Genomic DNA, 23674 nt, shown 5'->3' on the forward strand with positions numbered 1-23674 from the left:
ACTCTAGTTTGGTCAAGTGAGTTTCCTGCAACATGGCAATTTGAACCCCCCTTCTCACCAGATAGGCATGCACTTTGTATCTCTTCGACATTGTTCTAAGACCCCGAACATTCCATGTGAGACACTATACATCAGGTAATGACCCCATCGCTGCCGTCTCTCCTCCACCCCACCAGTGTCAACCAACCCACCACATCATAGCAGCCGTACCCTCCCCCCCAAACACCCCAACAAACTTCCCCAACCCCACTCCCCAGGACAGGACCTAACAGCACTGCTCTAGCCCCCATCCAAACGCATAACATCACACACATTCTACTAATCTGTGGTAGTCCCCACAGGGAGCCTTAAGGGCAATAGGGGGGTACTCTAGCACCAACCCACGACGGGCCAACCCTCACCCCAAGCCCATGATCCCATGATCCCATGAGAAAATCACAACAGAGTACCTGCCAAACGCCGACCAACAGGATAAACGTACTGCAGTGAAGAACCATCATCATACCCCCGTATTATTCATTAAACAGGCCATCCGCCGTTTGAGGCGTGACCGTCGGTCCTGCAGAGCTGTCAGCTTCCGAAAGTTCTCCACCTGATTTGCCCGTGATAGTTGCCGTGGCAGCCAGTGCTCCCCTCCGTTCTGCCGCCAACAGGTCCTCTCTCATCGCCTGCTTGAGCCTGTCGCGCTTACGGATCCGTTGAGACTTTCGGATCTGGACCGGTCTCTTCTTCTCCTTCCCACCTTTGTGCTGCCGGTCAGTCCCCGCCCTGTACGATTCTAGCCACGACCAGGCCTCGTCAGGGGACTGGAAAAAGTGGGTCGTTCCGTCCAGGATCACTCTCAGCCGGGCCGGGAAGTGTAACGAGTATTGAAGACCCTCTTCCCTGAGCTCTTTCTTGACCGCAAGGAACGTTGCCCTGTTCCTCTGAACTTCCTGGGTATAGTCCGGGAAGAGTGTGACTTGGCTATTATCCACCTGGAAGGGTCCCGCCGATCTTGCCCGCTGTATCAACAATATCAACAAACAAGAATGCCAGGGCTCAAGTTTAGTTCACACCCGCTTTTTATTTAGCTGGTGTGTACCTTCATATCAAGGATTCCGAAGGTTTATTGTTTTCATTTCAACATTTTCAAAATTAATGATGTTCACATATAAATCGCGCTACAGAGGATTAAACTTTCCTTCAATAGTCAAAACAATATAAACATAAAACATGAATAACAATGCTTTCAAAAATTGAATAAATCATCACATTCGATAATAGTTATGTTTTCACTATTTCAACAACAGAACAAAAACTAAATTGCATACACCTTGAACTATTAAGGTACAGGTCCTTGTATCAAGCACATTTAATTATTAGGACCAAACACATTGGGCCATATGATTTCGGTTAGGTCGCCCTATGTTCGTGTGCAAACCCATAGAATTTAGGTTGCCTTTGAGACAGCCGAACAGCCGACGCGTTTCCAAACCCCTTGTTCAATTAATGGGGTTCTTCCTCAGGGCTGAGCTGTGTACCTCTTCTTGACGCGTTTCCAAACCCCTTGTTCAATTAATGGGGTTCTTCCTCAGGGCTGAGCTGTGTACCTACGGTGTAAAATTTGAGGGACATTTAGTATCTCCTATTCTCATTTTGTCAGTAGTATAAGTATAAAGCATGCGGAATTTACCTCTTCTTATGTGTGGGAGTTCACTGTGTTTTTGGCACTGGGCTTCCGGATTTCCTAGTTCTCGCCCTTACCTAAATCATGAGATTAAAGGAGGGTGGTCTAGTGAGCTTTTGTCTTGAATTAGCTATATACATTTCGTGTACACATGTATGCTGGACCTGCACTTACTTGTTTTCAAAATTGCATGTGCCCACTCGGTTGAATTGCCCGTTGGTAGAATTCTTTAAAGGTTCTGGGATGATTTCATCTACTGGAATAAAAGGTTGATTTACTACAATATTCCACTAACCGATTCTTGGTAACCTGTTCTACAACAGAGGGACTTACGTTGTAGCGAGGAGTTCTCATGTGCGGCTCCACTGCTAGGAATTATATGTCCGATCGCTTGTTGTTTCCTTACTTTCGTTGATCGCGCTTCCGGATTCTGCAGGATCAAAGCAGCTTTTAAGTATATTTTGTGTAAGCTGTTCTAGTTGTGGCTGACAGCATGCGCGTGGTAGAGCATCTTACCTTTACCGGTAGCTCTCTTGTCAGTTACAAGGGTTCGTCGTGAAGCCGCGTCTGAGTGATTGCCTTCGCTGGGACTCGAATGTGGTTTACCGACGCCCGGCGGAGCTCATTTCCTGTTTAAATATGCAGCTAAGCATTGTGGGACTTGTAGTTTTTGTGGTGAAAGTGCAGTACTGTACAGCACGGTGTTAACGAAGTGACTGGCAAAATCAATTGCAAAAACAGTGCATGTTTGCTGAAGGTGGTGTACAGGGGACTCAGTAATTCGCTCTTTGTAATTCCGACATTTCATTCAGCCCATCCACCACACAGTTGAATTTTAAAATTAAATAAGCCTCTTTTTTCAACAACATGGCATCAATGTTTCCTCCTCTGGGGGGAACTTTAATGGCTGATAGTACCGTCCATTTGAAATCTGTCTCAGTGTGTTGTTGTTCCACAAAGTGTTGTACCATTGGGGCGGTCAACACTCCGTGTCTGATTCTAGATCTGTGTTGTGCTACTCGCTGATTTACTTTTTGAGTAGTTTTCCCGATATATAGCTTAGGACAAGGGCACATTATTGCATAAACTACGTTACTCGTTTTACAGTTCGAGAACTCCTTATGCATCCACCGCATATTCTTAAATTGAAATTCTTCACCTTCCAATGTGTTAGGGCAGGACACGCACGTGCCACATCTGTGGTGACCCGTTATTGGTGGTAATTTCCAAAGTGAACGTAAATCTGTTTTTGCTTGGCTGACTCCTAAGTCAGCTCTTACGATGTATTGGGCAATGCTTTTGTTTTTCTTTAAAGCGAACAATGGTTTTGCCATTGGAACTTCCGAATTCATAATCAGGTGCCAGTTCTTTAAAATGATAGACTTCAATTTGTTGGTGTATGGGCCGAATGTTGTCACACAGACCGGCCTTTCAAGAGGTTTGGTCTCTTTCCTTTTAAGTAATTCTTCTCGTGGCGTGTACCAAGCCCGTGTGGTTGAATGTTTTAATAGTTTGGATGGATAACCTCTGTCTCGTAGTTGTTCACTGAGAATTTGGGAGTGTATTATGAAGTCCTGGTGACGTGTGACTTGGCTATTATCCACCTGGAAGGGTCCCGCCGATCTTGCCCGCTGTATCAACAAGTCACGGTCCTTGAAATGCAAGAGCCTGGCCACCATCGGTCTGGGGGGACGACCCTGCAGGGGCGGACGAGACGGAACCCTATGCGCCCTTTCTATTGAAAAGAACGGAGATAAGCCTTCAGGAGCAACGGTGGATCTGAACCAGTTCTCCAAATACGTCACTGCATCGTCCCCTTCACTTTTTTCCGGCAGGCCCACCACCCGCACGTTGTTCCTCTGGTTGCGACTTTCGCAATCCTCCGCTCTTCTCTCCAGCGTCGCCAGTCGGGTCAAGACGTCCGACAGTTTATGCTCCGCAGTGACCACCGCCGGTTTGAGCTCCTGGAGGAGCAGTTCGTTGTCCTTTACTCTATCCGAGAGTTTGGCGTGATCCGCCCTCAGTAGGCCCAGTCCTGTGGCCACCTGCGCAATATCGTGATGCAGCGCCTCCTTGGTCGCTGTAATCGCTTCCAATATGTTGTCGAGGCGTGCGTTCAGTCTGCGTTCCTGCGCCGTAGCATCCGGGCATTCCTGGAGCGTGCTAACCATGTTCGGCTTTTCCGCGTGGTCCTGAGTCATCCCTGCCACCGCCGCACCACCGACCTCAGCCATCTTGGATACCACTCTGATCGTCGCGACAGCACGCAGATGCCGCCTGCGCAGTCCCAGTACCAACTCCCCGGGAATGGGCCCCCTTATATTTCAGCACTGTGAGTGCCCCGGGTAGGAACTGTCACCTGTGGGCCAGAGACCGCCCGGTGTATGGATGGTCCCTCAAGCAATCAAAATTGGCCGGCTTCCACTCGCTCTTCTCGGGGGCCAACCTCCCCTTGGCAGTCAATAGTCCACGCCGCAGTCCAACCCCTCGACCAAGCTCCCTTCGTTCCGGTGCCCGCAGCAGGACCCCTGCTACTCAGCGCTCTGTAGCACGCGCGGGCGTCAAGCCTGAGGGGGGGGAAGGGGCTCACCGTCCCTCCACCTCCGTGATGCCTCCAGCCCAGGTCTTCACTACTGGTCCCGCAGGAGCCCCTGCTGTCCAGCACGATGTTCGCCGTCGTCTCGCGCGCCTGGCCACTCCAATTATGATTGGCAGCGCAATCGCAATTCAGCACCACATCAGCACCAGAACCTCTCTATAAACCCTCCAGGGGCCGGCATCCAGCCGCCCGCCACCACTGCCAGCTCCTCCCAGCTGCCGGGTATCTCACAGGGCCCCCCTGTCGATCAGCCGACCAGCCGCCAGTTCGGGGACCCGGGGGGGGATCGGGGGGTCTGTCCCTCAGTGCATTTGCACCCCTTCTCCAAGGGCCCCCGTTCCTGCCTTCTCGGACCACCGATCAGCGCTGGGCCCGCCGCCTCCGTCTCTCCGCACAGGACGGCCCACCTCCTGAAGCAGCCGAGGACAGCGGCCGGGGGAGGGGCCTCCCGGCCGCCCACCGACGAGTAGCTGTGCTCACCCCTCTCCGCGGGTCACCCCAGCCGCCACTGCAGCAACGGGCCACTGTCTCTCCGCCTCTCCCGGACAGCTGCGCACCCTTCACCTCTGCCGGGAAGCGCCGTGGGCCACCGTACCTCCTCCTCCAGCCGGAGCCGCCGCCATCTTGCGGTCTCGGTCGCGATCCCCGACGAGGACCGTCCTGGCTCTCTACCCCGCTCTGGAGCAACTGTCGCCGTCGCAAGGTATGCCTCGGTAAGACCCGCTCTTATGGCAAGGGTCCCGGGCTCTCCGCCGGCGTTACGACGAGGATCAGCAGGATAATTTGCGGGATCCGAGCCGGAGCTCCGGGCTCACGCCGCCATCCGAGTCGGCGCCTAAGCCACGCCCTGCACTAATCCACCCATGTCAGACTTTCTTAAAGGAGTCACATAGCTCCCCATCTTTGCCATATCTAACACGGGGATATAGATCCGAATGTAGGCGCTTCAAATACTTTACTATTGGTTGATCCACCATCATTTCCTCCAGAACTAACCAAAGCTTTTCTAAATTGACCCTGTCAAAAGCTGCGATTAGGTTCATAAAAGCAAGGTGGATCGATTTCCCTTGCACATGAATGTACTTGCTAATTATAAGATGAAGATTTAGGCATTGTTGCACAATACTCAGGCCAGATTGAAAACTGTACTGGACATCAGCCCGAATGTTATCAGATGCCCCCACAGCCCCCACAGGCCTATCACATTTTGGAGCAGTCTGATCTGCCTTTTTAACAGGTATTGGCAAATACAATAGGTCTCGCCTTTGTATGCGCTATTGGCCTTGCCAAAATGTTTTGGCCATGCTGTACACCAGTGTGGCTGCTGTTCAATATTGCTAAAATTTTGTGGGGTAAAGGAGAGTGGCATGGTGTGGAGTGTCGTAATGTGGAGTAGAGTGGAGTGTCTTGGAGTGGTGTGGTGTGTTGTGGAGTGTCATGGAGGGAGTCGAGTGTCATAGAGTTGAAGGGCATTGAGTGGAGTAGAGTTGAGTGGCGTAGAGTGTTGAGTTGTCATGTGGCCAGTAGGGACATTGTCGACATCGCTAAGTTAGCATGAGCCCGGGAGCCATGATGCTGCATTTGCACGTGTTACTACATGGCTTTATTTTTGCAAGACTCTGTTTATGCCTTTCACGTGAAAACCGTCTGCTTTGTTCGTTATCTGCCTGTTCCTGGAATTTAGTCTGAACACTGTGAGCAAGATTGATAAACAATTCTCCCTTGTTATTCTGTTCTGGTCAGTCCCTAGCACCTGGACAAAACATGCTAAAGCAGCTGCTGCTGGAAACTCGTACTTTGATATTATGGGGATGCATGTTTAGGAAACACACACTTGGAGAGGGAGCTTTCCAGGGAGAAGATCAATGCAGTTACTATGATGTAGACATACCATCTAGGCACTAAGGTATGGGGTCTGCTGACAAAGCCCAGAGATATTATATTATATAATAATACTTCTTCTTACCAAAGTGAGGGCGGTTAGGCCTTTTAGTCCTTTATCTACTTTCTTTATATGATGACATCTCCCTTTATGATATAGGGCCTTGCTGCAATGCTAACTGTATTAGTTGTATGCATTGTTCTGCTGTTTGTGGCTCGTATACTGCATTTTAGAGCACGATAGTTAAAATACAAATTTTAAACTATATTCGTGTTTCGGTTAGTTCTTATTGTGCACATGTACGAGAGAGTGAGCGAAAAGGTGTATCTTGTTACCGTGATTCCTGATAGATCCGGGAGTGTTGTGTTCTGGGGTGTCTAATCATTTGCTTCTTCATGCGTGTGTAGGAGAGTGAGTGAGACACTATAACTAGTAGGTCCTGGGTTCATGGGCACTAAGGTGGTCTTTGCCCCTATACACCAAGGTCCCATTTTCCTGCTCATTATTCTGTGTATGTGCAGAATCCCTGCAGCAGAGTGGAGTGGCATAAAGTGTCGTGGAGTGGTGTCAAGCAAAGTGTAGTGGCGTAGACGGTGTTGCACAGAGTGGAGTAGTGTTGTAGTGTTGTAGAGTGGAGTGGAGTGTTGTAGAGTGGAGTTGCATAGAGTGGAGTAGAGTGTCATAGAGTGGAGTAGAGTGTCATAGAATGGAGTAGAGCTTAATGGAGTAGAGTGTCATAGAGTGGTGTATCACAGAGTATAGTGTTGTAAAGTGGGGTAGAGTGTCCTTGATTGCAATAGCGTAGAGTGCATAGGTTTTGAGTAAAGTGGTGTAGAGTGAATTGGCGTAGAGTGCAGTGAAGTAGAGTAAAGTGCTGTAGAGTGAAGTGGTGTAGAGTAGGTTGCTGCAGAGTAGAGAGCAGTGGTGTAGAGTAAATTTGAGTGGCATGGCGTGTTATGGAGTGTCGTGGAGAGAGAATAGTGTCGTAGAGTGGAAAGCCATAGAGTGGAGTAGATTTGAGTGGTGTAGAGTGTTGCAGAGCATAGTGGCATAGATGGTCATGGAGTGGTGTAGCAAAATACATAAGAGGATGGACAGAATGTTGCACAATGGCAAAACATTCACCCCCAGTCACAGATCTGGGTTTAATCCATCGTTATTTTGCTCACCAAGCCACCCCAGTTCAGACATGGCCTTATGCAAACCAGTCTTGACCCTGTGCCTCATGGGAACAGTCCAGCCCGAACTGCCAAGCCATGTCTTCCCTGGACCAGACTCAAGCATCCTAGGACCGGTTTCTGGCTATCAGCCGTCTTCAGCCAGGATAGCTTGACTCCAGTGGCGTAGTGAGCACGGGACCCACGTCTGGGCATACCCTTCCCACATAGGGTGAACAGCAAAATACACAAGATGATGGACGGAATGTTGCACAATGGCAAAACATTCACCCCCAGTCACAGATCTGGGTTTAATCCCTCGTTATTTTGCTCACCAAGCCACTCCAGTACAGACATGGCCATATGCAAATCAGTCTTGACCCTGTGCCTCATGGGAACAGTCCAGCCCGAACTGCCAAGCCATGTCTTCCCTGGACCAGAATCAAGCATCCTAGGACCGGTTTCTGGCTATCAGCCGTCTTCAGCCAGGATAGCTTGACTCCAGTGGCGTAGTGAGCACGGGACCCACGTCTGGGCATACCCTTCCCACATAAGGTGAACAGCAAAATACACAAGATGATGGACGGAATGTTGCACAAAGGCAAAACATTCACCCCCAGTCACAGATCTGGGTTTAATCCATCGTTATTTTGCTCACCAAGCAACCCCAGTTCAGACATGCCCATATGCAAATCTGTCTTGACCCTGTGACTCGTGGGAACAGTCCAGCCCGAAATGCCAAGCCATGTCTTCCCTGGACCAGAATCAAGCATTCTGTGACCAGTTTCTGGCTATCAGCCGTCTTCAGCCAGAAAAAGAATAGCTTGAATCCAGTGGCGTAGTGAGCACGGGACCCACGTCTGGGCATACCCTTCCCACATAGGGTGAATAGCAAAATACACAAGATGATGGACGGAATGTTGCACAATGGCAAAACATTCACCCCCAGTCACAGATCTGGGTTTAATCCATCGTTATTTTGCTCACCAAGCCACCCCAGTTCAGACATGGCCATATGCAAATCAGTCTTGACCCTGTGCCTCATGGGAACAGTCCAGCCCGAACTGCCAAGCCATGTCTTCCCTGGACCAGAATCAAGCATCCTAGGACCAGTTTCTGGCTGTTAGCCATCTTCAGCCAGGATAGCTTGACTCCAGTGGCGTAGTGAGCACTGGACCCACGTCTGGGCATACCCTTCCCACATAGGGTGAACAGCAAAATACACAAGATGATGGACGGAATGTTGCACAATGGCAAAACATTCACCCCCAGTCACAGATCTGGGTTTAGTCCATCGTTATTTTGCTCACCAAGCCACCCCAGTTCAGACATGGCCATATGCAAATCAGTCTTGACCCTGTGCCTCATGGGAACAGTCCAGCCCGAACTGCCAAGCTATGTCTTCCCTGGACCAAAATCAAGCATCCTAGGACCAGTTTGTGGCTATCAGCCGTCTTCAGCCAGGATAGCTTGACTCCAGTGGCGTAGTGAGCACGGGACCCACGTCTGGGCATACCCTTCCCACATAGGGTGAACAGCAAAATACACAAGATGATGGATGGAATGTTGCACAATGGCAAAACATTCACCCCCAGTCACAGATCTGGGTTTAATCCATCGTTATTTTGCTCACCAAGCCACCTCAGTTCAGACATGGCCATATGAGAATCAGTTTTGACCCTGTGCCTCACGGGAACAGTCCAGCCCGAACTGCCAAGCCATGTCTTCCCTGGACCAGAATCAAGCATCCTAGGACCAGTTTCTGGCTATCAGCCATCTTCAGCCAGGATAGCTTGACTCCAGTGGCGAAGTGAGCACAGGACCCACGTCTGGGCATACCCTTCCCACATAGGGTGAACAGCAAAATACACAAGATGATGGACGGAATGTTGCACAATGGCAAAACATTCACCCCCAGTCACAGATCTGGGTTTAATCCATCGTTATTTTGCTCACCAAGCCACCCCAGTTCAGACATGGCCATATGCAAATCAGTCTTGACCCTGTGCCTCATGGGAACAGTCCAGCCCGAACTGCCAAGGCATGTCTTCCCTTAACCTAAATCAAGCATCCTAGGACCGGTTTCTGGCTATCAGCCGTCTTCAGCCAGGATAGCTGGACTCCAGTGGCGTAGTGAGCACGGGTCCCACGTCTGGGCATACCCTTCCCACATAGGGTGAACAGCAAAATACACAAGATGATGGACGGAATGTTGCACAATGGCAAAACATTCACCCCCAGTCACAGATCTGAGTTTAGTCCATCGTTATTGTGCTCACCAAGCCACCCCAGTTCAGACATGGCCATATGCAAATCAGTCTTGACCCTGTGCCTCATGGGAACAGTCCAGCCTGAACTGCCAAGCCATGTCTTCCCTGGACCAGAATCAAGCATCCTAGGTCCAGTTTCTGGCTATTAGCCATCTTCAGCCAGGATAGCTTGACTCCAGTGGCGTAGTGAGCACTGGACCCACGTCTGGGCATACCCTTCCCACATAGGGTGAACAGAAAAATACACAAGATGATGGACGGAATGTTGCACAATGGCAAAACATTCACCCCCAGTCACAGATCTGGGTTTAGTCCATCGTTATTTTGCTCACCAAGCCACCCCAGTTCAGACATGGCCATATGCAAATCAGTCTTGACCCTGTGTCTCATGGGAACAGTCCAGCCCGAACTGCCAAGGCATGTCTTCCCTGGACCAGAATCAAGCATCCTAGGACCGGTTTCTGGCTATCAGCCGTCTTCAGCCAGAATAGCTTGACTCCAGTGGCGTAGTGAGCACTGGACCCACGTCTGGGCATTCCCTTCCCACATAGGGTGAACAGCAAAATACACAAGATGATGGGTGGAATGTTGCACAATGGCAAAACATTCACCCCCAGTCACAGATCTGGGTTTAATCCATCGTTATTTTGCTCACCAAGCCACCTCAGTTCAGTGGTGTAGAGCAGAGTGTAATGGCATGGAGTGGCATAGAGTGGAGTAGAGTGTCATAGAATGAAGTAGAGTTTAATGGAGTAGAGCGTCATAAAGTGGTGTATCGTAGAGTATAGTGTTGTAAAGTGGCCTAGAGTGCAGTGGCTTGGCATGCATTGGTTTTGAGTAAAATAGTGTAGAGTGCAGTGATGTACGGTAGAATGCAGTGGTGTAGAGTAGAGTGGTGCAGAGTAGAGTGCAGTGGTATTGAGTAGATTGTTTCAGAGTAGAGTGCAGTAGAGTGGCATAAAGTTGAGTGCAGTGTTGTAGAGTGCAATAGAGTGGCGTAGAGTTGAGTGCATTGATATAGAGTGCAGTAGAGTCCCATAGAGTTGAGTGCATTGACGTAGAGTGGCATAGCGTGCAGTGGCGAAGAGTAGAATAGAGTGACATAGAGTGCACTGGTGACAAGTGGCATAGCGTGAAGTGGTGCAGAGTAGAATAGTGCACTGTGCAGTGACATAGAGAACAATGGTGTAGTGTGGCATTGAAGTAGCGTGCAGTGGCTAAGAGCATAGTGGTGCAGAGTAGAATGACATTGAGTTCATTGATGGAGAGTGCAGTGTCACGTGGCCCATAGGGACATTGTCGTCTTCACTAAGTTAGCATGAGCACGTTGCAGCCTGCCTGCTTATTTTTGCAATAATTTCTATAGCTGTTTTCACATGAGAACTCCTCGCTGTGTTCACTCTCTGCATGTTCCTGGGATTTTGACTGAACATTATGTGCAAGGTCGAACAGCAATGTCCCTTGTTATTTTGTTGTGACCAGGCCTTAGCCCTTAGATAAAACATACAGATGCAGCTGTTTCGACAACATACTTTGGTTTTATGGGGATACAAAAATAGGGTGCACACACTTGGAGCGGGACCTTTCCAGGGAGAAGAGCGAGACAGCACCTATGATGTAGATCTACTATCTGTAGGCTAAGGTATGAGGTCTGCTGACAAAGCCCAGAGATATTCTAACATATAATAATATTGCTTCTTAGCAAGGGGAGGGAGGTTAGGCTCCATTGTCTTTTTATGATGACATCTCCCTTTATGATTTATGGACTCGCTGCTATGCTGACTGTATTTGTACGATGTATTTTCCTGCTTGTTGTGGCACGTATACTGCATGTTAGGGCTCGTTAGTTAAAATAAATATTTTGAACTATTTTGTGTCTCTGTCAGATCTTATTGTGGACAAGTACAAGAGTGTAAGCGAAAGTGTATGTTTTATTACCTCGATTCCTGAGAGATTTGGAAGGATTGTGTTCTGGGGTGTCTAATCATTTTTTTCTCTGTGAGTGAGTAGGAGAGCAAATGAGATACTATGGCTAGTTGGTCCTGGGCTTATGGGTACTAAGGTGGTAAGAAGACTCAGTCCCTATACACCAAGGTCCTATAATTTTGCGCATAGTTCTGTGTTTGCGCAGAATCCCTGCAACAGCAGTCTTGCAGAGTAGAGAGTCTTAGAGTGCAGTGGTACAAAATAGAGTGGCGCAGAGTAAAGTATAGTGGCATTGAGTAAAGTGTATTGGTTTTGAGTAAAGTGGTATTTAGTGCATTGGGGTAGAGTGCAGTGTTTTAAAGTAGAGTGGCGTAGGGAGCAGTGGCATAGAGTTCAGTGTCAAAGAGTGCAGTGTTGCAGAGTAGACTATTGGGGAGTGCAGTGGTGTATAGTAGAGTGGGGTAGAGTGCATTGGCATGGAGTGCAGTGGCATAGACTGGCACCGAGTAGAGGGGCATAGAGAGCAATGACAGAGTACATTGGTGCAAAGTACAATAGAGTGGTGTAGAGTGCTGTGACAGATTATAAAGGTGTAGAGTGCAGTAATAATAATAATAATAATAATCCACATTTGTATAGCGCACAATCACCCGTTAGGGTCTCTAGGCGCTGGGGGCCGTCGGGAAGATTAAGCAAGCTATTGCCCAGAGTCGCATGGTGCTGAGCTAACCTGCCGCCGGAGCCGGGGATCGAACCCTGATCCCCAGATTCCAGCGTCAGTCGCCCTGGCCACGGCGCCACACCTCTCCCTCTAGTGTAATGAGTTGCAGTATAAAATATAGTGGCATAGAGTGCAGTGGTGCAGAGTAGATTGGCATAGAGTGCAGTTGCAAGAGCGCATTGGTTTTGAGTAAAGTGATGCAGAGTAGAGTAAAGTGGCGTAGAGCGGATTGATTTTGTGTAAAATGGGGTAGAGTGCGTTGGTGCAGAATGGAGAGGTGCAAAGTCAAGTGGAGTGGTGCTGAGTGCAGGGGTGTAGAGTAGATTATTTCAGATTAGAGTGGAGTGGTCCACGGTAGAGTACAGTGGCGTAGAATACAGTGGCATTGAGTGAAGAGTAGATTAGAGTGGCATAGAGTGGATTGGCATAGAGTGTTCTGGCGTAGAGTGGAGTAGTACAGAGTAGAGTTTATTGGTATAGAATGCTGTGTTGCAGAGTAGAGTACAATGGCGCATAGTAGAGCAGTGTGGGGTAGAGTGCATTGGCATAGAGTAAAGTGGTGTAACGTAGAGAGGTGTAGAGTTGAGTGGTGCAGAGCAGAGTGAAGTGACGCAGTGTGGAGCGAAATAGCTTAGTGTTGAGTGGTGCAGAGTAGAGTGGAATATACATGGCGTGGTAGCACACTGCCATTACAGACAACACATCTTCAACTGAAATGACCATTACATTTGCACAGACATATAGTTTTAGTGATAAACGTATACAGGGCACAAAAGATAATGTGTGGCAATGATATCACCTAGTGTATTTGATTTGTTTTGATTGTGTTAAAATATTTGTTTTCACCACACTTCAGAATTACCAGAAAATGTGCTTCATTTATGCTTTTCTAATTCTGAAAAACATATCATTGTACAGCCTTCCACAAGCACTCCCCCAATAGCCAGCAAGATTGTCACATAAATCCTCTTACTTTGAAGTCAGAGAAAGAAAAGTAAACACCAAGCTCCCTGGAAGACATATCCTGATGTTTGACCTCTGTCTTTGAATGAACAACAAATGTGACAAGATAAGAACAAGATTGATTTAAAGGCATAGTTACAGAAATCCAGTTCTGTTGGAAGAATACAGTAAACGGAATTTGGGCAAGGGAGTGGACGAACTCAAGTTGGACAGCTGAAAACAAATGGAGCAAGCACATGTGAGCTACAAACTACAAAGCCAATGGTAAGCAATGTGTGGGATGCATTCCCAGGAAAGCTTTCCAAATGTTCCCAAGATGTTATTATCAAACCAGACAACTATGCTGTCTGGTAGGCTTCGACCTAAAAATGGGGGCATAGTGACTGTCTTTAAAGAGTCTTGGATAGCTGTGGAGCAATTAGGACGTTATTATCATTTTTTTTATAACCTAAGCTTAGTTTTTCCTAAGCGTGAGCTGACAGAGAAGGTGTGAGAACATCCACTGGAACATATAGCTCTGTTTGGAACCTGTCACAGAGGTATTATGTGATTGGAAATAACCAGCTTTTTGATGGTCTCTGAAATTTGACGTGGGTGTTTATTATTCTTGACTTTACAAGAATAGAGTTTCTCAAAGTAACTGCCTGACCTGAGGGAGCTCTTGCAGGTGCATGACTTCCTGAAGAAGGGGTTGTCATCAGTGGGACCAGCCTAGAAGGAACAATTTTAAAAAAGTATATATCAATATTTGACAAGCATTGGTAAAGCCAATAGGTCTGGGTGGAATGTGCTAGTGAATGCAGCATTCGCACATTAAATCAAGACAAGCAGGAGCAGACTGAAAGGGATTTTGAGGCTGAATTAAGTTTTGAAGGACGGAGTACTATGGCGAGGGTACTCAGCTCACCTTACTCACCTTTGGGCTGTTAGAGGCGTGTGTAGGCAGCAGAGACAGAGAGGTCTCCTTCGTGTACACACTGAAGGTCTGCCCAACTCTAAATGAGAGGGGTGGAGTGTCAGGTTGACAGAAATGGTATTCCGTCGCTATTGCAAAGGAGTACCCTTTCCACCAACATATAAATCAGGCGATAAATGTAAAGTAGACACTTACGCTTTTCACAGCAAGCGCTTGAGTGAAAACGTAATGATACCCCAAACAGCCAATGGCATCAGGACAGAGATGAATACTTGACTGGGCTGAACTAAGATATCATTGACAACATCTGAAGCCAATGGATGAAAAAGGATGGTCGAGGAAAAGAGACAAACCACAGCCCAATCGATGTATATTGTAAAAAATAGGTCTGCTTCACACCTACTCTGTCAAAACCCAAACATAAAAAGGGAAATGATCGTTGTAGTTCTGACATTACACACTCCTGTGGCCGTTAATAGTCAATTGAAATAGAATTTTAAAAAATAGGTACATTTAACAATACCTTAAGGGTGAAAAGGGAGGGAGCACGGATCTTCTGATCAGCATCAAAAAACTGCAATGGAAATTTGATCGATGTGATACTGAAACTCAGTTCAATTCTGGATACTTGGTTTTGAATTTTGATAAGTTAAATTTTGGACTTTGGTGAGCAAAGCATACGTTTACCAATAACTTGCATTTTATTCAGCAGCCCTCTTGCTGTAAAATCTGACCTGGAGGTAAGTCGAGAGGGGCCTGTTCTCCATAACATCAAGGATTCTTCCTTTGAAGGAACTAAGAGCGAGGTCCAGTTCATATTGTTCTACTAATATTTGAATTGTATTACCGCAGAGGAGCGGCTTGGAAGAGCTTTGAGCAGGCCACAGTAACACAAAAGCTTGAAGAAAGCAGTGTCTGCTGAGCTGTGGTGGGACTGAGGCCCCCTGTGGCTTTTTGTTGAGCGATTGTCGGGCTGGGGCCCCTGCGACTTGTCTTTAATTCATTCTTGCCACTCTTCTTGTGACTGTTACTGTCCGAGTTCCAGTGTTCTTTTTGGCTGTGCTGCTGCAACGTTACCTGGTTTAAGGCCATATGTATCATTGAAATTCGCATTCGCAAAGGCCGAAATTCGCAGAATTTCGGCCTTTGCGAATGCGAATTCGCAAAATGATATGTATGAAGTAAAATCTGGTGCAATTCCTTATTTTGCAATTGCATTTAAGGAATCGCAAATTTTGTTGCGATTTCCTTGAAAACTGCACATTTCAGCATTTTTCAAAGTGCCATGTGACGCACATACATGCCCTTAGGGCATGTATGTGCGCCACATGTGCACCCATGCATATTTCAGGGGTGCAACAGGGTGTCCTATGGACACCCCTGCACCCTTGAAATTATTCTCAAACTGCGATTAGCAAATTGCGAAACGCAAATTGAGAAAAAATTCTCATTCCTTCCTACGGGCTTCCTGGCCCATAGAAATAAATGGGAAAGTATTCCTTAATTGCAAATCCGCAATTTGCGAATTCGCAATTAAGGAATATCAAGTAATCGCTAACAAATTGCGATTTTCTTGATACATACCATATTGCGATTCTGAAATTGCGATTTCTTAAAAATCGCTATTAAGGAATCGCAAATTGGTTCCTTGATACATATGGCCCTTAGTCCCTGTGAAACCCACGAGTCTTCTTGCTGCTTGAAGTTTCGGGATCGCAGGAGGGTTGCCGCCTTTCCAAGATAAAAAAAATACCTGCCATTTGGTGTTGCCTACAAAGGACAAGATGAGATACTTAATAGGACTGTAAACAAAATCATATGAATTCACTTGTAACAGGACGTTTCTACCTACCTTTACTTTAACAATTAGTCAGGAATTATTAGCACATGTGCTTTCTAATTATATATACTGTTTGAAGTATGTACAGATGAGGGCTAAAAATACCGGCTTTTGGGCGATTTTGCACTTTTTGTGCCAGCTGGGGTATTAATATACCGGTGGATAGTGCTTAATTTGTAAAAAAAAAAATTAAAAAGCATAAGTGCAGGGGCTCTTGTCAGGAGGCCACAGCAGCGTGCACCACATATTCCCCTGCCAGCACTGCCAATGACAGTAACAACACAACTACTAACCATCACACTCCTACAAATGTGACAATTCTGATTATTCGAGGCCTCCTAAGCTATAAGAATGGCTTGGGCAGCTGTTGATGGTGTTTTTTAACGTATACTGAACTAATGATTATTTGCTCTTGTCATATCTGATTTTACTAGACAGCGCCACCCTGCTGCAGACTGGCACAAGCACCAGTGCTGACAATTAAGTGTTGTTGCTGAGAACCGGAAACCACCGGCTCAACTTTTGCAGTGCTGGTGGTGCTGGTAGAAAACCGGCCAGGTAGTGACCCTAATTCAGAAAGGCTCCAAGAAACTCATAACTATTGCTCTTTGGCAGTTGGCCCCTCCTCCTTTCTAAAGCCGCCTCTGATTTCCTACTCCTGGGCACTGGTTCCTCTTATTCCCTGATTTCTAACGCCAGGTTGCATCCAGGTTTCTTTCCCTAACTTCTGTCCTCTCTCACACAGCTTCAGTAACACAGTAGCTTCAGGTAATTTATTTTTATAGTAGAGAGTTCGAAATTCCCATGTGATTAAGAGTTTATAAGTATATGCACAGTAGCATTAACATGTAAAAGAAAATGAGCATGTAATAGAAATAAAGATATTGCCTTTAGGGAACTGTGCTTAAGCTAGCATTAACTAATATATGCCACAGTTTTATAATGGTTGGTGCTGCCTGCAGCCATCTTTTCAGGATGTAATCAGTTGTCTTTTGTCCCTGCCTCACCCTGCACTCCAATTCTATGTCGGGACTGAAGGCTTCGGATTATGCTTCTCTTACTTTACTGCATAAAATTACAGCAGCCAATCAAAATATTTTAACAAGAAAAACTACATTTTCCATGACCCCTTATTCAGTGCATCATGGTCCATCCTCCAGTCAAGGAACCCCAGCCCCGATAAGTACTCTATTCAACATAACACTTCCTCTTTCTTTGCTACTCCGCAGGCGATCTAAATTCCATTTTTACTTATGCTATTGCTATGTATGGCCTTTTAGGAGGCAAGCGTTGCTGTGATTGCTTTTCATGCTAAAACGCAGTTTAATAAGTACAGGTTGTGAATACTAACATGTATTGTATTGTGCTTATTTGTTGTTCTTCAATTTTAGGTCAAAATTGGCGCTTTAACAGGTCCATTAGACGAGGGCTGCCCAATAACTTTAGGGCCAATTGAGCGGAGAGGGAGCGAGGACTGCACCACCCCGACAGAGCCCTCAGGCAGTCCTCCCATGCCAGGAGGAGTTGGGCTACTTTGTGTGCCATGTGGGCACCGTTGGGCTATTTTGTGCACCTTTGGCTGCTTTTAGGATACTTGGACACCCTGTGGGCTTCTTACCAAAATATTACCTGCAAATTGCACTCGAACAGCCAGCAAAATCTGTTTGGCGCACCAAGGGACCCTGAGAAGGGTCTCTTCTGTTGAACTGCACTGTCCAAGAACTATTTGCTCCCTGTGGATGCCCTAGGACCCTTCTAACAGCCCAGGGTTGTACAATTATTGGATAGGGCTTGGCACTAGGAGACGCAGGTTGCGCTCTCTGCATCAAAACTGTAGCATTTATTGACCGCTCTGAGCTGTCTCCCATCCTAGCACCCCTTGGGTGGAGACAAGAACTTGAACACTGTATTGGCAGGGCTCTAGCCATTTGTTGACGCAGACTACTTTCGAGGTGCAAGATGATCCCTTGGCCTCACATTTCGAAGAACAGCTAGTCGAAGCACTGGATCACTATCCAACTATCCAACAATATGGTCAATGTCTTCGGGTCAAGGAGATCAATGCTCGGTTCTTCCAAACCACGGTCTCAGCAGATGAACGCCCTTTTAAAGCTAAAATCAAATCTGCTGTGGTTTCCAGATTGGAATCCCAGGACAAAGCCTACAGTGCTGTGCATATGGACTATCAATATGGAGTCTTGGAAACGCCTGGGCCTTCAGGCTCAAAATCTTAGATTAGGACAGTCATAGATGACAACTTAGACCAATGCTCTCACTCAGATGGATCACAAGAAGTGGTCCTAACAATGAAAACCAAGAATAAATGTGCTTCACATGCCAACACGGGGTCCCCCTCTCTCATCTGACAACCCAGACAGGCTGCTGGATTTTGATCCAGGTGACTTATTCCTCTGACTAGTTCTCCACACCTGAGGTAGTGGAATATGTGGACTCTAGACTCAGCAAAAACTTTGGGAAGGAGGTGCTCAATCTCCTTGGGTCCACTCATTAAGGGGCATATTAGCAAGAACCTCGTTAAAATTTTCGCAGTTTTAGCAGCAGGAAACTGCCGCTAAAATGGCGATAATGGGCTTGCTAATATGCGTTATAGAATTCCAATAGAAGCCCCGGTTAGATGTCCTGCACATCTAACCTGGGCTTCTATTGGAATTCTATAACGCATATTCAAGGCACAGAGGCTGGTTCTCGGGGGGTAGATTAAAAAACAATGCCCAAACCAACTCCAGCACAAGATTTACAGGTGAGAATTATTCCATTCTAACTGGTACAGTTGGGGGGCAGGAATGGGCAGTTCACACATAATTGGCAAAAGATTTCACATGATTCCTAGGTCTTGGACACAATGACAGATTACAGAATGGAATTCTGCAAGACTCCCTGCCACTCCTGCATGCCACTCCCTCTCCATTTTTCCCAACAAGAACAGGGCGTCATCGATTCAGACGTTTGTGGCGTTCTACTCAAGGGCGCCATTCAGCCTTCACAGCCCCGCCCCAGAGGTTTTGTCAGCACTACGGAAGAATGTGTTAGCATTCCGGAACTCAAGGCCCCAACGAGCAACAGTGATTGGAGGCTGTGCCCTCAGTGTTTCGAAGAAAATCCTGTACAGTTGTGTTCATGCGTGGTTTTCATGATCTTTTGCATTATAAAAGGAACATATTTGTGAGGGTTGTGGTATCGCTCTCCCCTGATCACTAAGAGGCAACACAATGTCTGCCTGACCATAATTGATGACTTATTTTATTGGAGATAAACTATATTTGGTTCTGCTATTTTAATATTTGCTTTTTATTCGGAGCTTTATACTATTATTTGATTTAAATGACTATTTGACTGATTCTCACAATTTATTTTCCTGCTGTAAATATCTAAACTTTTAGTAAACCTTCATGGTTTTATTTTAATATTTGTCTAGTTTTCACGGTAAAGCCTAAGGTAATTTACTGTTTACATTGTAATTTGCATTGAAATTTGTTGCTCAGGTCAAGTTAAAGAGCAACAAAATCCTTGTTGGATCAACACCGCTCCTGGTCCATCAGGAGTGCATTAATTGACATATTAGAAAAACAGAGCCAACACGTTTCTAGATGCGACTGTCATTCCGTTTTTCGGAAGTCTGAATACTTCCAAGCTTAAAATGTAGGGAGTAAAAGTCATCAGTATTTTTGAGTCTGAACACAAAAACAAAAGAAGAAATTGTAAACATGATTTACAGAAGTCGCAATGCCCGTACAAATCAGCATTACGAGTGGGCCAGAGTTAGGTGCGGGAACATGAGGGGATCAGAATCTCTGAGCCAGCCAGTGTCCACATACCTACATTCAGCCACTATGTGTTATAGTCCCTGAAACATAGAAAAACTAAATTGAGCACCAAGAACACCCGGTGAGAAACTTCAATTTTAAAAAAAATCAGATTACTATTCCTCTGCTATTTACCACCTGCTTTGTACAGGTGGTAATTGTTAGGGGGTAATTGGGCATTTCAGGATAGGGGTGGGACTTTTTTGACTTTTTTATTAAACAGTTAATTAAAACCGTAACATACTAGCGACATATTGATACTCAGTAAAATATTAAAAATAGGTAAAATTAGTAAAAGTTATGTACACATTTATAGACCTGGAAATGCAGATACATTTGAAGTCCAAAGGGCAGCATCACAAGTGGGCATTTGATCAAGAGAAAGTGTATAATATGAAAAGAAAAAGACAGTAACAAAGAGTGTCACAATACTTGTTACTGAAGGTTTAGCTTCCATCGGCATTAATTTATGCAATGAGAGTGGAGCTTGTCAGTTTCTTAAGACTGGGCGTTGTGCAGTGCAGTTAAAATAATATTGACAAACTTCCCAGCTTTTGCTAGAACTTGGGCTGAATTGTTACAGAAGCACAGATCCGGTACTTCCCTGAAATGTCTCAGTGACTTTTCCCAAAAAACTGGAACCAGTAGGCATCGGCGATCATTGGCAAGATGGCGGCAACAACATAACAAATGTAGCCAGGATTCGTATGGATAATTGCAGAGCCTACATGTTAGTTGGCCATTCCTCCGAGCCCACAACGGGTTAAAGTCATGAATTGGGAGGGCTAGAAGCCTCATATAAATTCTTTTATTGTGAGTCTGTGATTGAAGGGAATAGTAAAAGTATGGTTGCGGTTTTCCCTTAATATACGAGTCATTCAAAGCTGCAAGGAGTGGTTTTTTGGGGAGCCGAGCAAAATCTCTCTCGAATGACACTAGAGTGATTTGGTATTTTATCGATTTTTTCCACATTGACAGGTAATAGCCAAGTGCAGCTGTCTGTGTCAAGGGGAGAGTTCATCTGTAAACAGTGATTGCAGTTGCTCTTTCATGGATTGAGCTGGAGCGCGTAGGATACAGATGTACAAATGGATAGGGGTGTGGCTTGAGGGTGTGGCATGGTGGAAAAGCTTGTCTGCTCTCCCTTTGGGGCTGAAAAGGGGGCGGTCAATGATTGCACAGCTGCCGGAAGTGATATTTTAAACACACTGCAATCTTTTTTAACTTTGTCTTCCTGTTTTGTGATTTTGATATTCTTTCATTCGTTCTGGCCTTAAAAACTTCCTAAACGGAATTAAATGGAAATTACCTCTTTTTCCCTGACTTCTAATTCATGTACAGGTTCTGCTCCCTCTCTGTAATTTCGAACTCGTCATACTCTTGACTCCTTTTAATGTTTAGGATCTCTAGCTTACACACAGGCCCACATTCCTCTCACTGTCAAACTCTGATTTTTAACTCTCCAGTATAATGTACATGAATGCATTCCCCATTATGTGCACCTCTGAACTCTATTGAAGGGAAAACACACCATTTTTATGTCCAGCCTGGACATTGAATGTTCTGTCTGCAAGACATGCTGTATTCAGTCTATGGGCTTTAAACACGCCCAGCGCTTTTGGTTGGTTGTTTGACCTGCCTTTCAAAAGCTCAGGTTGGTGAGTAGTGTACATTTGTCCTGCCTTTTGGTGCTTGATTACCTCCCAGCGGAATTCACTGATGGTACCTTTTTGTCGGCTGTCTCTTGCCATCTGTTGCGCTCCTCACCGCGGCCCCTCCCTCCCATCATTGCTGGCGTCCTTCCTGCGCCGCTGCTTGTTGTTCCTTTTTGTTGGCCATCTCTGGCCTTCTCTTGCCTTCTCGCACACACCTCCTCGCTCCCGTCATTGTAGTGCGCCTTGGAGAATGCTTTTTTTCAGGAAATGACAGCTTCAATAAAAATAATTTGACTCTGCTTCCTTTTCTTAAAAAACACAAAGACAGCAAGGAATTGACACAAATGACTGTACAAGTTTGTTATTATTCGGCTTTCTCGCACAGATTTTCTACTGATTTCCTCGTAGGGCAAGCTCATTCTAAGTCCTCTACACAGTGCTGCAGCTGTGTCTCTGGTCCTCCTGTTGCTAATTCCCACATTTTAAAGTCCTCTCGGCAGTGCTGCAGCTGTTCCTTTGGTCCTGTCAGTAATTTCTCATTCTAAGTTCTCTAGACAGTGCTGCTAGCTGCTTCTTTGGTCCCGCAGGTCCCGTCGATAATTTCTCATTCTAATTTCTCTAAAGAGTGCTGCTACCTGCTTCTGTGGTCTCATCGGTCATTTCCCATTATAAGTCCTCTGTGCAGTTTTGCAGCTGCTTCTCTGGTTCCAGTGGTGATTCCTCATTCTAAGTCCTCTAGGCAGTGCTGCAGGTGTGCCTTTAAGTCCTCCAGACAGTGCTGCTACCTGCTTCTTTGGTCTCATCTGTAATTCCTCATTCTAAGTCTTCTAGGGAGTGTTCCAGCTGCTTCTCTGGTCTCAGTGGTAATTCCTAATTTAACTCCTCTAGGCAGTGCTGCAGCTGTGTCTTTGTTCCCAGTTGTATTTCCTTATTCTCAGTCCTCTAGACAATGCTACTTGCTGCTACTCTGGTCCTTTCAGTAACTCCCCCATTCTAAGTCCTCTAGGCAGTGCTGCAGCTGTGTCTGTCCGCAGAGGTAATTCCTCAGTCTAAGTTCTCCAGACAGTACTGCAGATGCCTCTCTGCTCCCAGTCATAATTCCTCATTCTTAGTCCTCAAGCAAATGCTGCTTCCTGCTTGTCTGGTCTCATCAGTAACTCCTCCATTATAAGTACTCTAGGAAGTGCTGCAGCTGTGTCTCTGGTCATAGTGGTAATTCCTCATTCTAAGTCCTCTAGGCAGTGCTGCAGCTGTGTCTCTGGTCATAGTGGTCATTCATCATTCTAAATCCTCTAGACAGTGCTGCAGGTGTTTCTCCGGTATTGCCAGTAAATCCCCCATTCTCAGTCCTCTAGGCAGTGCTACAGCAGTGTCTCTGTTCCCAGTGGTAATTACTCATTCTTAGTCCCCTAGACAGTGGCACAGTGCTGCAGTTGTGTCCCTGTTCCCAGTGGTAATTCCCCTCCTTAGTCCTCTAAGCAGTACTTCAACTGCATCTCTGTTATACATCCACTATACTCCAAACCAAAACACATAGGTAAAATACATTGTCATTTACAAGGTCAATAGCTCTAACTCACAAATGTGAGGCCTATTGCATTGCAGATGCTTGTTAGGGATTCGTTTTCAACCATTAGATGTGGGCGGTGGGCTTGCTTTGGCCAGCCTTTTATTGGCTGGTGTTTCGTGCATTATTGTTATAGAATATTTGTTTTTAGGTCTATTTTCCTTTTTCAGGTGGGGTATATTTTTTTAGCGTGACCTCTTTAGTTGGAGACCCTTGCGTATCAAAATTTAATTGAGTGGCATTTGCTTCCTAGTTTGAATAGAGGTTTGATTTGTGGGGTGCTTTTATGCGGACAGCCTGTTTCTGGCTTGGCCAGTTAGTATTCCCTATAATTCAGGGTAGTGCTGAGTGCACTCACTTAGCACTCTAGTTCTGGTGGTTAAAGGCTTGGTTGCGCTGTTAAATGCAAGTTTCCTAAAGCATCACAAAGGGCTGTTAATTCGAGCAGCAAGGCCCAGGAATTTGACTAGGTGATGAGTAGGCGTGATTCTTGTAATGAACTGGGGGTGTTCTTAGGCCCATCAATTGATGGTAGGGGGGGGGAGTGATCGGGTGGCTGCTCCTGCAGTGGCCTTGAAAAGCCTGGAAGGTCTAGGGACGCATTGTCACTCCGCCCTAAGAGGCCAAGGAGAGGAGGGAAAGGAGTTGCTCATGGTTCTGGTACTGCCAATCTGGGAGCAGCACA

Source organism: Lissotriton helveticus, chromosome 3_1 (assembly GCF_964261635.1).
Source record: "Lissotriton helveticus chromosome 3_1, aLisHel1.1, whole genome shotgun sequence".
NCBI classification, from domain to species: Eukaryota; Metazoa; Chordata; class Amphibia; order Caudata; family Salamandridae; genus Lissotriton; species Lissotriton helveticus.